This window comes from Oryx dammah, unplaced genomic scaffold, assembly GCF_014754425.2.
Source record: "Oryx dammah isolate SB20612 unplaced genomic scaffold, SCBI_Odam_1.1 HiC_scaffold_27, whole genome shotgun sequence".
NCBI classification, from domain to species: Eukaryota; Metazoa; Chordata; class Mammalia; order Artiodactyla; family Bovidae; genus Oryx; species Oryx dammah.
Window position 1 is genome coordinate 116168438 of NW_024070211.1, and position 16549 is coordinate 116184986.

Genomic DNA, 16549 nt, shown 5'->3' on the forward strand with positions numbered 1-16549 from the left:
AAAGGACTTCATGGGCCACCCAAGGTCTTGGTTTACAAGGCTCTATGGTGCAAGTTTACTGGAAACAATGAATAAGTACGTAGCCTGGTGTCAATTAACCCAAAGTGCTTCCTGAAAGCAGACTGGAGACCCAACGAAACTGGGGGTCTGATTCAGTGGAGCAGTGAGCACCCACCGGAGATGTGATTACCAACCCCCACAGCTATACCATGTAACACTGTTTTATTTGTCAGTAAATAGCAAAACTCATTGCAGGAGAGTCAGTTTTTTACACTTTAGAAACTTGAGTTAGATTAGTTACCTGATACAATTCTAACTTTAGTACTTATACCAGTATGTGCCCAGTTAGTCTCTGTTACTTATTATAAGGTCTAGAATGTGTAATTTCAAGATTGAGAAACCAAGGTCATTTTTTAGTCAAAAGGAGAAAACTTCAAAATTATTTCAAATTGGAGGATCAAAATTTGTGATAATTCCTCAGATACATGGAATCAAGTGTTCTGAACATGTTAGCACATTTTGTTAGCACATTTAATGCTAAATGATTTTTTTTTAATTAGGTATATTTGAACCTTCCCTCCTCCCTTACTCCCAAATATTTTTATTGCTCTATTATTTAAAACAATACTTTCTGCTTTTTATATTGATTATAACTAATTATGTTTTGGTAGGATGTCCCTTAAATCAGATAATATTATATGAATCATATGAAAAAAATAATTATAAATATTCTAACATATTGTGATTAAAATTTAAAGAAGTTTTTAATGAGTTATGGAAATAAAATATATTACCTCAGTAATATTATTTTAAGTTTAAATCCAAACTTAAAATAATATTACTGAGGTAAAAAATCCAAACTTAAAATAATATTACTGAGGTAAAAAATCCAAACTTAAAATAATATTACTGAGGTAATACATTTTATTTCCATAACTCATTAAAAACTTCTTTAAATTTTAATCACAATATGTTAGAATATTTATAATTTTTTTTTCATATGATTCATATAATATTATCTGATTTAAGGGACATCCTACCAAAACATAATTAACCTGTTGAAAAAAAGTACAATAGAAACATAATTATAACATGTAGATAATTAAAGTAATAAAAATTGAAGAATCTGAAATAAACATTGAACAGATTTGGCTTTATTAGTATATCTAATAGTGTTTAAAATACTCTAAATGCAACTTTAAAAGATCATGGTAATATTTAGACTGAACAGAATTCACAGCTGGTTTTATAAGCATGAGGTAAACACACAGCATACACTTAGCACACTCTATGAATGGGTTACAGGATGTAAACAAGATCGAAGATGTAGTATCATTGTCGGTTCAAGATGGCTAGCCCTACCCCACGGAGACTGCCTGCATCTTGCAAAAAGCCAACGAGAGAGACGAGACAGAGATAACTGAAGGTTCCTTCTACTTGGTCCCAATAGTTCTTTACATTGTCTCTTTTACTGTGTCAGATTTCTTCTTAGTGGTCTTGCTTTGTTCTCTTACATCTACTCCCAAGAAGAATCTGAAATGTACTTTGTTATCTACTTGTAGTTTTATGGTTGTCATAATTGCTGCAATGGACTAACCATAAGGATAGATTTGTTATATAAACAGCAGAATAACATTGCTTGGATTTAATATTGCTCAACTGTAAAAATAATTCATTGACTCAGCTTTCATCCCATTTGTCTGCCATTTTCTATGGCTTTAAGATTGTTTCCTTTGTATGAACTGATAGCACAACTGAAAGCGTATTTATTCATCAATTAACTTTTGAAAGGATTGTATAAGTTATCACCATCTACATCATGCTACATCAACATCTATGAAGAATCAATAAACACCTATTTTCTATGCCCAATCAGACTCCTTAGAGTTTCATTTTTTCAGCCATTTTCCATTTTGTCCTATGAGTCATAATATATACTAACATTTTTAGTTTTTCCTATATCATGTTTTAATTAATTTGATCCTTATTTTAAAACCTTGAAAAAAAAACACAAAACAAGACTATTAGTAAGAAATCTGACATAATAGGAAACATGTTACTCAAAGCTGTAGGGAAAGTAGACAGAATCCCCAAATTTTTTTTTTTTTTGTAAGATACAGGCAAACAACTCCATTTGGTAGGACCAACCATACTGAACTTTATAATACAAAATTTATTTCTGGTCTTGTTTACATCCTGTCATCATAGAGTATGAGGCAGGTACATATTATTATTTTCTCTTTTCACGTTAAGAGGGTTGAAGTAACCTGATAGTAAGGGGTCATGTTAGGGTTCAAATCTGGACAGTCTGACTCACATGTGTCATAAATTGAAGGCCTGAGCAGAGTCTCCTCTGAAATTGAAGTCATCGGAAGTAACACATCTCAAAGGACACACCTTCACCTGCTGCTGTTCCCAAGAGACAGACCGCTCAGCAGGCCACAGGTTCACGTCCTGAATCGGAGGTTCTGGCGAAGGCCTTCCTACTCCCCTTATCCCTGTCTCCAGGCTCTTCAGGCAGCATGATGAAGAGATATCCATCATGCTCCCTCCTGGGACTCATTTTCTGAAGGAAGAAGCCATTTTACACATAGTGGTAAAGATAGGATAGGACCAGTCTTAGCCAAGATTATAAGATCAAGCATACCTCTTTGTTACATTTTCAGCTAGCAAGACCCATTTACAGCCTCTTGACATACTCAGAACTAACCTTCCTTCTCCTGACATTCAGTAACCCACCATGGGATTGCCCTTGGGCTGTCCAGAGCCCTCAGCTATGACCTTCTACTCAGTACTCCCCTCCAACTTAAAGTCTCATTCTTCAAAATACCTCTCTTTCTGTGGTAGAAGGTGCTAATTATCCCAATACCTGAATGTCCCTCTTTCCATAATGACAGAGCTCCCATCTTCTGGCCCTCTTGCAGTTAGTTATGGCCATGTGACTAAGTTTTGCCCATGGAATATGAACACACATTGTGTGTGAAACTTACAAGAAGTATCCTGAAAAGAAAGTGATGTATCCTTCTTTCCCCCCTTTTTTCCTGCCTGCTGGCTGCAATGTAGATTTATTTTCTAACATGAAGCATAGAAATAGCTAGACAGAGCAGACTAAGTCTCAAGTCTCAGGGAATGCCATGCCAGACTCGAACTGACAATCCTGTGAACTAAAAAGACATTGGGAATATGATAAAGAAACAGAATTCTCCCTTGTCTACTCTTATCTGAAGTATTTTTGTTAACTTGTGGCAATTCTTAACCTGACTATTCCCCCTCTTTCTGGTACTGAGCAGCAAGACTTGTGGATTTGTTAATACAAACAGAAGAGTGTCCTCTCTATACTCCAGAACTTTGAGCTGGTCCCTCCTGGTTTGGTGAATATTAAAGAAATATGGAAAAATCCTCTCTTAGGATAAAAATTTCAGCTTGCAAATCTACAGACAAGCATAATACTATTTTTGCTTTCAGAGGCTTTAAGAAGTGAATATCATGTTGCTTTTTCTTTATGTGTCCTTTCCATCTCAAACCCTCTCAGTTCTGCCAGCTAGATCAACACCTCTGCCAAGTAGAACAAAGAATATGTCCTGAAGCAAAAGAGAAAGTAACAATAATGGTTTTCAAAATATCCCATTAAATTACCTGAAGAAAAAGAGCTAATTCTTCTTGTGCTTCCTTAAGCCATTTCCCAATCTACATAGTCACCAAAGTTCATCTTTTTAAAATGACAGATAAATTCATAGAGATAAAAAATAGATTAGAGGTTACTAGGGCTGAGAGGAGAAGGAAGGGGGAGTCATTGTTTGGTAGGGACAGAGTTCTGCCCGCAGTAATAGAAACTTTTTGGAAATAGAGCAGTGATGTACACAACATTGTGAACATAAGTAATGTCACTGACTTGTATTTTGAAAACAGTTAAAATGGCCTATTTTGTGTTATATATACATAAAAGTGTCCATTAAGGGAGTAGAGCGTCATCAGTTCAGTTCAGTTCAGTTCAGTTGTTCAGTCATGTCCGACTCTTTGTGACCCCATGGACTGCAGCATGTCAGGCCTCCCTGTCCATCACCAATGCACAGAGCCTACTCAAACTCATGTCCATCACATTCGTGATGTCATCTAACCGTCTGGTCCTCTGTTGTTCCTTTCTCCTCCCGCCTTCAATCTTTCCCAGCAACAGGGTATTTTCAAATGAGTCAGTTTTTCCCATCAGGTGGCCAAAATATTGGCATTTCTACTTCAGCATCAGTCCTTCCAATGAATATTTAGGACTGATTTCCTTTAGGATTGACTGGTTCGATTTCCTTGCTGTCCAAGGGACTCTCAAAAGTCTTCTCCAACACCACAGTCCAAAAGCATCAATTCTTCGGTGCTCAGCTTTCTTTATAGTCCAACTCTCACATCCATACACGAGTACTGGAAAAACCATAGCCTTGACTAGACGGACCTTTGTTGGCAAAGGAATGTCTCTGCTTTGTATTATGCTATCTAGGTTGGTCGTAGCTTTTCTTCCAAGGAGCAAAGCATCTTTTAATTTCATGGCTGCACTCACCATCTGCAGTAATTTTGGAGCCCCCCAAAATAAAGTCTTTCACTGTTTCCACTGTTTCCCCATCTATTTCCCATGGAGTGATGGGACCAGATTCCATGATCTTCGTTTTCTGAATGTTGAGCTTTAAGCCAACTTTTTCACTCTCCTCTCTTTCATCAAGAGGCTCTTTAGTTCTTCTTCACTTTCTGCCATAAGGGTGGTATCATCTGCTTATCTGAGGTTACTGATATTTCTCCCAGCAATCTTGATTCCAGCTTGTGCTTCATCCAGTCCGGCATTTCACATGATGTACTCTGCATATAAGTTAAATAAGCAGAGTGACAATATGCAGCCTTGATGTACTCCTTTTCCTATTTGGAACCAGTCTGTTGTTCCATGTCCAGTTCTAACTGTTGCCTCTTGACCTGCATACAGATTTCTCAGGAGGCAGGTCAAGTGGTCTGATATTTCCATCTCTTTAAGAATTTTCTGTCATGCCCACTCCTAAAGCCTCATTTGTCTCTTCCTACACTACTTCTTTTGTTTTCTAATTTTTATGTATGCTTTTGGAGGTTAAAGAATGTGTCTCAGACGTGCTGCAGTGGAAACCAGCATGTTTTGTTTGCTTAGCTGAATAATTGCAAATAAAAGCACTTTTCTTAGTACATGGTTTCTTCCATTTACATTTAATAACATGGGGGCAGGAGAAGTGACTTAGCCACTCACACCAAGATTCCTTTCACAGAGAGGGACTTTATTTGAGCAGAGCCCTGAGATGAAAGAACCTGTGCTGAGAAAGGCACCATTTCAGCTACTCCATACAGCAAAGGAAGGAGAAGGAACATCTGAACTACATTTAAGCCTGTCAAACCCACCCCCTTGGTTAAGTCATGAAATATTTTCCTCTAAGATGTATATAATTTTATATAGTTGTAGGATTAGCAGAATCTAATCTCCATATTTTTGTCTCCTGAAAGACTTATCTCAAATCAGGAGACCCAGAGCTCTTTATTTAGGAGAACTAAAGTATGTTTCATGATGGTGTCGACTATAAAATACAGTCACAACCTGAAAGTAAGAGTTATTTGGTGTGAATGTTTAGGACTCTGTGTCCGGGAGACAGCATCTCAAGAGCTCTGAGAAAACTGCTCCAAGGAGGCAGGAGAGGAAGTCAGGCTATATACAAGTTTGCAACAAGGGGAGCAAGCAGTCTGAACAGCAAAGAACAGGTATCAAGATAAGGAATTTAGCATTCTGTGTTTGGGAAGATGTGAGGCTCTAGGCTCGCTGAATTCATGCCTTTCAGACGCACCGCAGCTCTCTGGGGCCAATCCTGTTTACCTGGCTTCTGGCAGTCCCCTAGCTCCTCAGCAGTCATGGATAGGGGGTGGCGGCATCCACTGGATCACAGTTTGGGGGGCCCTCATTCACATTTGGAGGCCAGAAATCACTCATGGCCGTGATATATTTTGTCTATTGATATGGCCGGAGATCTTTTCATTTTACAATGGTAAGCAAATGACAACCTATATCCCAAGATATTAACTAAGGCAATGATGGTAGAAGGACCAGATAAACCAGAAGAAAGGGAAATATTAGGAAATTAAAAGCAACAAATAAAGTAAACATATTCTAAAATCTAAGTGTGGGTCTAAGCAAATATAATGTAAAGAGGCTGGGGACTATTTAAAAGTAAATGCTAATCCTGAATGACTTTTCTATTCTTTAAGTATTCAGAGTCATTTAAATATCCTATCAACAGTGTCTTGAGCATTACTATATTCACAGCAACATGAAATTATTTGTCCTTGCTTCTACAAAAAAGGATATTTCATAACTGCCACTCTGGGTAATTGAATCTTCTCTACCTTTTACATGTTTAGCACACATAAGTGACAAGTGATAAGACATAAGTGATAAGTGATAGGACTATAGCCAGGGCCAGAGATAGGTAGCAGGATGCTCAGTAGCTCAGTCATGTCTGACTCTTTGTGACCCTATAGACTGAAGCCCACCAGGCTCCTCTGTCCATGGGCTTTTCCCAGCAAGAATACTGGAATGGGTTGCCATGCCCTCCTCCAGCGGATCTTCCCGACCCAGGGATTGAACCTGCTTCTCCCAAGTCTCCTGAATTGCAGGCAGATTCTTTTCCTGCTGAGCCAATGGGGAATCCTTTTGATACTTAAATGGAATATAACGTTTAAAAATTGTGAATCACTATATTGCACATCTGTAACTTATATAATATTGTCATCAACCATGCTTCAATAAAAAGCAAAATAAATAAATAAATCGCCCCTAATTTGGCATCTATGTCTTTTTTGTCATGCTCCCATTAGTCTTAAAGAGCTTACTCTCTCTCAAGTACACTTGAATTTTATTAATCAAAGCAAACTCTATAATGGAATTTTAGCCAATAAGTGGAAAAGATTTGGGGAAGAGGAGAGGAAGTGGTCTCTCTGTAGGTAGACCAGTGGGATTGTCCTTTAAGTCAGTCAGCCTGGGCTTATCTTGACCCAGGTGGTCTTCTCTTCCTTACACCAGAGCCCAAGATTCACCAAAAGCTCCACAGCTTTTCAGCATGTATTGGCAGTGAGAGGCCGAAATTACTATATGAACGTTTTGCTTGTTTGTAAATTAAGGGAGAAGTGTCATGATATTTGCAATTTCCATACATACAGATACATAAATAATAAATGACAAATAGTTACCAATTGTGGAACCTAGTTGCTGGGTATTAAGGTGAATCCTGTAAAATTCTTTCAACTTCTCTGCATTTTAGGGTTTTTTTTCTCAATAAAAATATTGAGGGAAAGTAGCCCTGAGAAAAATTAAAGGTCTGTTATAGTGAAAAGGAAAGAAAGTGAAAGTGATAGTCGCTCAGCCCTGTGTGACCCTGCGCCTCTGCTTGACGGTAAACGTAAGTGCCTTTGTTCAGGTCATGCCCACCTGTGAACAGAAGAGAGTAACACACCCCTTTCGAAAGGCTGGCCATTCCCTTGCAGATGTTTTGCAAGACAGAAGAACTTTTCACTTTACTTTCCCACTGCCTCTCCTGCTCTGTTCTTCTTTTGACTTCAGTTCCTCATTGCTTCTTTCTCTCTGATCTACAAAAGGACATGGCATCCAGGCCCCAATAAGATGGTTATTTTGAGGTGTTAGCCTGCCATCTTCTCAGTCAGCTGGCTTTCTGAATAAGGTCATTTTCCTTACCTCAACACCTCCTCTCTTGGATTCATTGGCCTGTTGTGCAGTGAGCAGAGCAAGAAGCCTGGACTCGGTAACACTGTCAGTCAATTTGGGAGTTAATTTCATTTCTTTCAGTCAGATGACTTTCTTACAATAGCTAAGACCTACTAGACTGACGACAACTCCCACCAAATTCTTTTTTTTAGTCTTATACGTTGTGTTATTTTCATTCTGTGTGTGCACTGGCCTTTCTCAGCCACATAGAAGCCCCACTGCTGCATGATGTTAAAATTAAAATAAATCAGAATTAGGGTGGTAGGGGTAATGACGGTATTGGCAAGGTGGAAAAATAAAGATAAAACTGAGGGCTGGCTAGTGATAGCTACCAAGATATCACAGTGACAAATGCCAGATGCCAAATGTTACCTGGGGCACCCCCAGTTGCATGAAAGTAATACTGTGCTGTGGAATCTGTGCACCAAAATTAAGTCCATTTCCTTTCTGGGGTTCCCATCTCCTGCCTCTCACTCCATCTGCCTAGTTCCTCCATTTGCCTAGAAGATGTTTTCTCACTTCCTGAGGTTAATTGAAGATGTGGCACAGTTTTCTTATCTACTCTAAGCCCAGCTGTCATCAGGGATAAATTCAAGGTCCATATCCAACTAACCTAACACTATAGTTTCACATTTCCCCAACCCCCTCACTCAAGAAGGCATCATCTCCCCTCCAATTCAGCTGCCCACTTCCATGGACTTTGTTGTCAACAGAGGACTCCTCCACCTCTGATATATATCCCACCTGATCACAACCTTTGATCCTTCTAGCTGTCTTGACCAGTTAGTTCCACACTTCTTTTTAATTTGATTGCTTAATTTTCTCCCAATCTGTCACAGTCTTCACCTCTTTTATCTTGTCTTCATTACCTCTGACCTCAACCACTCTTCAATCAATATTCTCAACTCCCTTGTTCCCCAGGGCTCCTATCCCACTCCTCAGTCTTGAACCAAACTGGCTGGCCGATTGCTTTGTTCCTAGTCAGAGTCTACTGAGACCTACTGGAAAAAATTATCCAGCTAAGGAGACTGAAGCCACCCCAGCTCAAACTGGGTTTCTGAAGGTCCTAAGGAGTTCTTTCACCACATCTGTACAGATTTCGCTACCCTCTGTTGCAGGGAGGGGGACCCCTTCCAGCGCCCGAAAGTGGGCTCTTACCTAACACTCAGAAATGAACTGTCCAAGGAGACACATGTGCTGACAAACTGGGAATGGGCATCTGGAGGGAGAGCAGTAGAGTAAGGGAACCCAGGAGAACTGCTCTGCCACATGGCTCGCAGTCTCAGGTGTTATGGTGATAGGATTAGTTTCTGGGTTGTCTTTGGTCAATCATCCTGATTCAGAGTCCTTCCTGGTGGCGCACACATTGCTCAGCCAAGATGGGTGCCAGTGAGAAGGATTCTGGGAGATGGTTGGACATGTGGTGTCAACTTTTGACCTTTCCTGAACTCTTCAGTTGGTGCTGGCTTATTAGTTCTGTGTTCTTTACCAGAACCTCCTGTCTTAAAACAACTTGTGCGAATGGTAGCTATGGTGCCTGGCCAGGGTGGGCAGTCTCTGTCAGTGTGCTTCCCCTAACAACTCCACCACCCTAACTATCTCAGCAAATTAACCTTGCTTCTTACTCATGAGGGAGAGAACTGAGGCCACACTTCAACGTCCTGAAGTTCTACCTACAGTCTTACTTGGTACTGTATCCATCCTTGAGTGGGACAACTGACTCCCCAGTCTAGGCTAAGCCCTCCCTCCATGTCCCAGAGCCCATCTGCTCCCTCCCCTAAGATCTCATTCCATCCATCAATTTTCTTTTCTCTTGCATTTTCAAATACTCTGCTCTGCTGCCTCCTCCTGTAAACACGTTCAAGTCCCTGACTGGGACATAATCCATGTTTTGGATGAAAAGGCTTCTTATTGCAAAGAGGTTAATTTTATTGAAGCTTACAATTTTATAGCACATTTTTGGGAATTTGTTTTGGGAAGCAGACAAAGTGATTCTAATGTTTATCTAGAAGACTAAATGGGAGGAAATAACTAAGAAAATATTTAAAAGTTAAAGATTTTGTTTACAGAGTCTGTCTTTATATTATTTTTCCTGCTAAACTGCTTGTACTTTATGTATTGAGGTTTTTAGCTGTGGTCATGAAAGTCTTTGTGAAACCTGGTGCAGGTATAACGGAGTTGGGGCGAGGGCCATTCTCCTAGCCCGTCACCACCAAACCACAGCCCAGAGTGCACCCTCAGGGCTGGGGGTGGCCCCTCAGAGGACTGCAGTGCTCTGTGGATGGCGTTCTGATGGAGGTGGCTGGCAGCAGAGGCAAGGCAAGGTGCCATGGTAAGGAAGATATAAGGCAGATTTATTTGAGACACTCCTTGGGGAATCTCTAAGATAACCCGACAGACTTGGGAAGGGAATTGTCCCGCTGCTCTTTTCTCCCTTCAGCTCCGAAAACTACATAACCCTGTGTCCTTCTATCCACCAGGTTTCAGGTTCTTTGTCTGTCTTGGCTAAAATAAAGAACTCTTCAAATGAAAGGGTAGACTTAAGAAAGGCTTCTGTGGGCCCTGGTGGTCTCTCACCCTTTCTTTCTCAAGGCACTTTAGCACTTGGGGCAGAGGGTGAGGCTCTTTATCCTCTGAGGAGGAGTAAAGCCTCATTGTCTTAGTGAGTGAAGTCGCTCAGTTGTATCCAACTCTTTGCGACCCCATGGACTGTAGTCTATCAGGCTCCTCCATCTGTGGGATTTTCCAGCCAAGAGTGCTGGAGTGAGTTGCCATTTCCTTCTCCAGGGGATCTTTCCGACCCAGGAATTGAACCCGGGTCTTCCGCATTGCAGGCAGACGCTTTACCGTCTGACCCACCAGGGAAGCCTGTCATTGGCTTCACTTTTCACCGGAAAGATATGTATGTATCCTTGCTCTATTCCTGGGGTATATTAGTTGGGGCTGTCAACTAAAAAGATGAACAATGTGAGAATTGCGAGTTAAGTTTTATCTGGTGCAAAATGAGGACTGCAGCCCAGGAGACAGCATCTCAGAGAGCTTTGAGAGAATGCTCCGTAGAGGTAGTGGGGGAAGGTCAATACATAAGATTTTGGTGAAGAGGGAGTTCAATGCAATCAAGTGCTTACTTTACAAGAGGTTTTCTGCTAGTCCCAAGGAGCTGAGGCCATCGTGAAGAGACTTAGTGCTTTTCTAGATATGGAGTGATGCAAAGATTGGGATCATGGAACCAGTTCCTAAAAATATCTAACCATCTAAAAACCTGTTCCATCAGTTTCTCTGGAGCATTGAGTGCCCCATTCTCCACCCTGAACTTCCTCAGAGCATGTTGAAGGTCAACAGCTGCAATAGCACAGGGTTCAATCTCTGCAGAGGCAGAAGGCAAATGCCCTGAGCAAGTGCCAGTTTGTACTTGACAGGGCTCTTTTGCCCCAAGTAACAGAAACCCAAGCCAACTGTTTAAGTACAAAAAGAACGTGGGCTCTCATAACTGAAATGTTCTGGGCCAGGTCCTGGCTTGAGCCTACCTGGATCAAGGAGTGTAAATAATGTCATCAGGACTTGGTCTTGTGCGTCTGATCTATTGGCTCTGCTTCCCTCCACAGTTGGCCTCATTCATGGGCTGGCATTTTCCTCACGGTGACGTGAGGCAAAAAGAAACTATGGACTTCCAGACTTCCTCCCTTCATTTCGGCAGCCACATTGAAAAAGAGTCTCCAACTATTTAAAGATTCAGATTTTAGACTCATTATTTTTATTTCTATCTTTGAGTGTATTAATCATTAACTCACCCTTGACTACCTTCTCTTACGTGCATGTTCAATCTGACAGGAAATCCTGTTGGCTCCACCATCAAAATATATCAGGAATTTAACCATTTCTCATCAGTTCAGTTCAGTTCAGTTGCTCAGTTGGGTCTGACTCTTTGCAACCCCATGAACCGCAGCACGCCAGGCCTCCCTGTCCATCACCAACTCCCACAGTTTACCCAAACTCATGTCCGTTGAGTCGGTGATGCCATCCAACCATCTCATCCTCTGTCGTCCCCTTCTCCTCCTGTCCTCAATCTTTCCCAGCATGAGTCTTTTCAAACGAGTCACCACTTCGCATCAGGTAGCCAAAGTATTGGAGTTTCAGCTTCAACATTAGTCCTTCCAATGAACACCCAGGACTAATCTCCTTTAGGATGGCTGGTTGGATCTCCTTGCAGCCCAAGGGACTCTCAAGAGTCTTCTCCAACACCACAGTTCAAAAGCATCAATTCTTCTGTGCTCAGCTTTCTTTATAGTCCAATTCTCACATCTACACGTGACTACGGGAAAAACCATAGCCTTGACTAGCTGGACCTTTGTTGACAAAGTAATGTGTCTGCTTTTTAATATGCTGTCTCGGTTGGTCATAACTTTCCTTCCAAGGAGAAAGCATCTTTTAATTTCATGGCTGCAATCACCATCTGCAGTGATTTTGGAGGCCCCCCCCCAATACTTTGACCACCTTGTGTGAAGAACTGACTCATTTTCTAATGAAAGAAAAATCTTTTCTAAGACCCTGATGCTGGGAAAGATTGAAGGCAGGAGGAGAATGGGATGACAGAGGATGAGATGGTTGGATGGCATTACTGACTCTATGGACAGGAGTTTGAACAAGCTCCGGGAGTTGGAGATGGACAGAGAAGCCTGGTGTGCTGCAGTCCATGGGGTCGCAAAGAGTCAGGCACAACTGACAACTGAACCGAACATTGGTACTAGGGAAATTAATTTCATAGCTAGACAGTCATTTGTGACTTTGGAGAAAGAAATTCCATAGCCTGGGGGCAGAAATTAGATTGCGAACACATAAAAAAATGAGTGGCTGATGGGGAAGTGGAGATAGATCACAAAATTAAATATAAAAAAATCATCCAAAAAGACTGACAGCCTACTTCAGACAGAGTACTACACTAGGCATCAGGGCCAGCATCAGAGTCATACAAGGCCCTGTGTTCAGAGGGGTCCTAACTTGGTTTAATGCACAGATGTCACCATCTTAAAATTGTTAATAATTTTTGAGCAAGAGGCTCTACATATTCATTTTGCACTATGCCCACAAATTATGCTGTAGGTTCTGCAGAGCACTGCAGGGAACCCAAAATATTTCATTCATTGTTCAGTCACTTACTTATTCAACAACAAATAAATGGATTCCTTACCATGAGCCATCCAGTCTCTGGAGACATGATGAAAAAGGTAGAGCAGGCGACAAATGGATGACAGAAAATCTTTTAACAAAATGTTGTTACTTCCAAGAATAATAAAATGTAAATATAGCTATTACATGACATTCTACCTCAGCTCCCTAGTTGTAGAGGCTATATGACCCTGGTTAATTTATTCAACTGCTTAAGTCCTAGTATACTCACCTAAAAAGATGACAATAATAATAGGGCACACTCCTAAGGATGTTAGAGGAATTAAATGCATTCAGGAACACAAGATGCTTACAACAGTGCAAGGTACGTTGTCAGTGTTCGGTAATGTGAGGGACTGATGAATTTCCAGCACCTAGCACAGAGGAGTTCAATAAATGACTGGTTTAGTAAGCAGGGGGTAAAAAGGAAATTTTAAGTCAACCTGGACAGTTTTATATGTTCCTTATAAATGAAACAGATATGGCTATATGTGTGCTTGCTAAGTCACTTTAGTTGTGTCTGACTCTCCGCCACCCTGTGGGCCACAGCCTGCAAGGCTCCTCTGTCTATTGAATTCTCCAAGGAAGAACACTGGAGTGGGTTGCCATGCCCTCCTCCGGGGGATCTTCCCAACCCAGGTCTCAAACCCACATCTCTTATGTCTCCTGCATTAGCAGCTTGGTTCTTTACCTCTAGCGCCTCCTGGGAAGCCCATATGGCAATGTATGTTGTTGTTTAGTCTCTAAGTCGTGTCCAACTCATTTGCATCCATAGCCTGCCAGGCTTCTCTGTCCTGGCAAGAATACTGGAGTGGGTCACCATTCCCTTCTCCAGGGGATTTTCCCAACCTAGGTCTCCTGCATTGCATGCAGATTCTTTACTATCTGAACCACCAGGAAAGGCCCTTAATCAAAGCTTTAAGTCCATGTAAATGTGTATATATGGCCATAGGGCTTCCCCGGTGACTCAGTGGTAAAGAATCCATTTGTCAGTGCAGGAGATGCTTGGGTCAGGAAGATCCCCTGGAGAAGTCCAATATTCTTGCCTGGAAAATTCCTTGGACAGAGGAGCCTGACGGGCTACAGTCCATGGGGTCACAAGCAGCTGGACACAACTGAGCATGCACACGGCTCAAAACTTTAATCAGGCCTAGAAGAAAATGTAAAAGAATATATATACTAAGTTATGTTGAGTGTGGTCAAATCTGTGTAATAGGATTTGGGCAGAGAGATTTTTGTTTTGTGTTTTACTTCATATACTCATTTAAAAACCAAGATTTCAGAAAAATAAAGCTTATTTTTAAAAAATAAAAATTATTAGCATATTCTGAATATAGTGGCAGATAAGAAAGCTTATATTCTTCCTTTCTAAGCATTACCTTCCTTTTATCCAAGATATTTGCATTCAATTTCTCTGTCAGTTCTGACTCTCCATATTTGCTCTTAGTTTTGGGGGTAAAAAAAAAGAAAATCAGCTCCTTGATCTATAAAATAGCTTCCTCATTCATAAAATGAGGCACACAATACAGACAAAGTTTCCCAACTGGTGGACTTCAGTGTGCGGTGTCCTGGATGTGGGTGAGGAACTGACCCCTCCTACAATGGGGCAGTTGAGAGGGGTCATGGGCTGCTGGAGCCCTCTGGGCTAGTACCGCTGGCCATGGGCAGCCTTGTTTGGGTCTCCTCAGGCACCTGTGCAGAGCAGTCTGAGGTGTATGCCAAAGAAACAACCAACACTTACAGTTCTGTTTGCATGTAGCCAAGGAGATGCCTGCCACATTGGCATCTATCTGCCAAGCACCCCTCATGAATCAGGGATCCTGGAGCCAATGCAGGGGGCACAGCACACAGCCTCAGGGATAATCAGTCAGGGTATAAGAGAGGAGCCTTGGCAGAGTATAGTTTCTAACAGGCTCAGCTCCAGGCAATGCCTTTAATATCCATCTGAACATATATCTCCTTGCAGCAGTGCACTCTTTAAATAGTGCCCAGGCTAGCTCTTGACAATGCATGCACGTTCTGAAAACTGGAGTTTCAGATATAAAAATGTACTATTGGGGCTGAAATTCATTTGTATTATCATATGAAATTGCAATATTATATTTGTCAGTGGAAAAAGTTGTAAGAGTTGTTTTTCTTTACATATAATTATGATTGTACCTTTTGTACAATTGTGTAACATGATTTTAAATATTTTATGTGATCAGAGTCCCTCACTTATAAAAACTATTCAGAATATGAGTTTATCACTAAAAGTCTAGATCAGTAAATTAATAAATCCATTTTAACCATAAAACAATATAAAATATATTTACAGAAACAAATTCAAGTCAGCTATTTAAAAATGTGGAAAATTTTTATTTGAAAGTTTTATCCAAATTCAGTGTTTAATATATCCTCTAATACACTGTTATTTTATCATTATTCAATTTAAAGAAAATGTTATAAATTTTTTTTTAACCATCATTCAGATGCCTCTAAATCTCTTCATTCATGTAACCGAATGTGCTGTACACAAAAATTCAGCATTTTTCTCTATGTGTTGTGATATGAAAGACATTGAGCAGTTTGATAAAGATCATTTATAAAGTCAGTCTTCCAACCCATCGAACCCTAGGACACTTGTCCCCTGATCCCTATTCCAAACACACCTTCTCTCTCCCAAAGACATTTCAAAGACAACCAGGGCTACAAGGACAGAAAGCAGCCAAGTTTTGAGTCTGTCCAACAGGGTCAAGAACTCCAACAAGGATATTTGTACAAGACACCATGTGGCCCTGGAGTTGGAGGGGAAGCTTAGACAAAAGCGTAACAAATAGCTAATGCCTAAAAAAACCACGGAATCCAGATGAATAACTAAACTGGAAGAAATCCACAATTTACTCTAGGCCAAAAGACCTGAATAAGCAGACTGACATAGCATTTTCTTGGATGGCAATACTTAAGATCAAATCAACCAACATTTCTCAAATTAATATGAGAATTTAATATAATTTAAAGAAAGAATAACACAAGTTATTGATTAGAAATAACTTGGTTAGAAAACACCATGCAAACATACGCCAAAGTGAAGCCAAGGGGTCAGTCTTCTTGATAACCCTTGTAGTGTCTCGTAGGTATTGAGGTGTGAGTGCCATCTCCCTAAGGTCTTTAACTTCAAGTTTTTCTGCATACTCAGAACTGACCAAGTTATTCTTGACTAGTTCATATATAGTCTTATGAAATAATCTTACTATTTGTATTCAAACTCACAAAGTTTTTATATATTAACAAGACACTAAGGGTATAAACTGAAAATGAAGTGAAGTCGCTCAGTAGTATCTGACTCTTTGTGACCCCATGGACTGTAGCCTACCAGGTTTCTCCGTCCCTGGGATTTTCCAGGCAAGAATACTGGAGAGGGTTGCCATTTCCTTCTCCAAGAGCTCTTCCTGACCCAGGGATTGAATCCTGGTCTCCCGCACTGTAGGCAGATGCTTTACCATCTCAGCCACTGGGGAAGTCCATTGGTTGGTATAAACCCCCAAGAGGGTTTCTGCCATAAGCCGTATGAGGTCACCACAGAACCACAGAGCAGGGCTCCTCACTTGCTTTGCACAAGGCCAGTCAATTCAT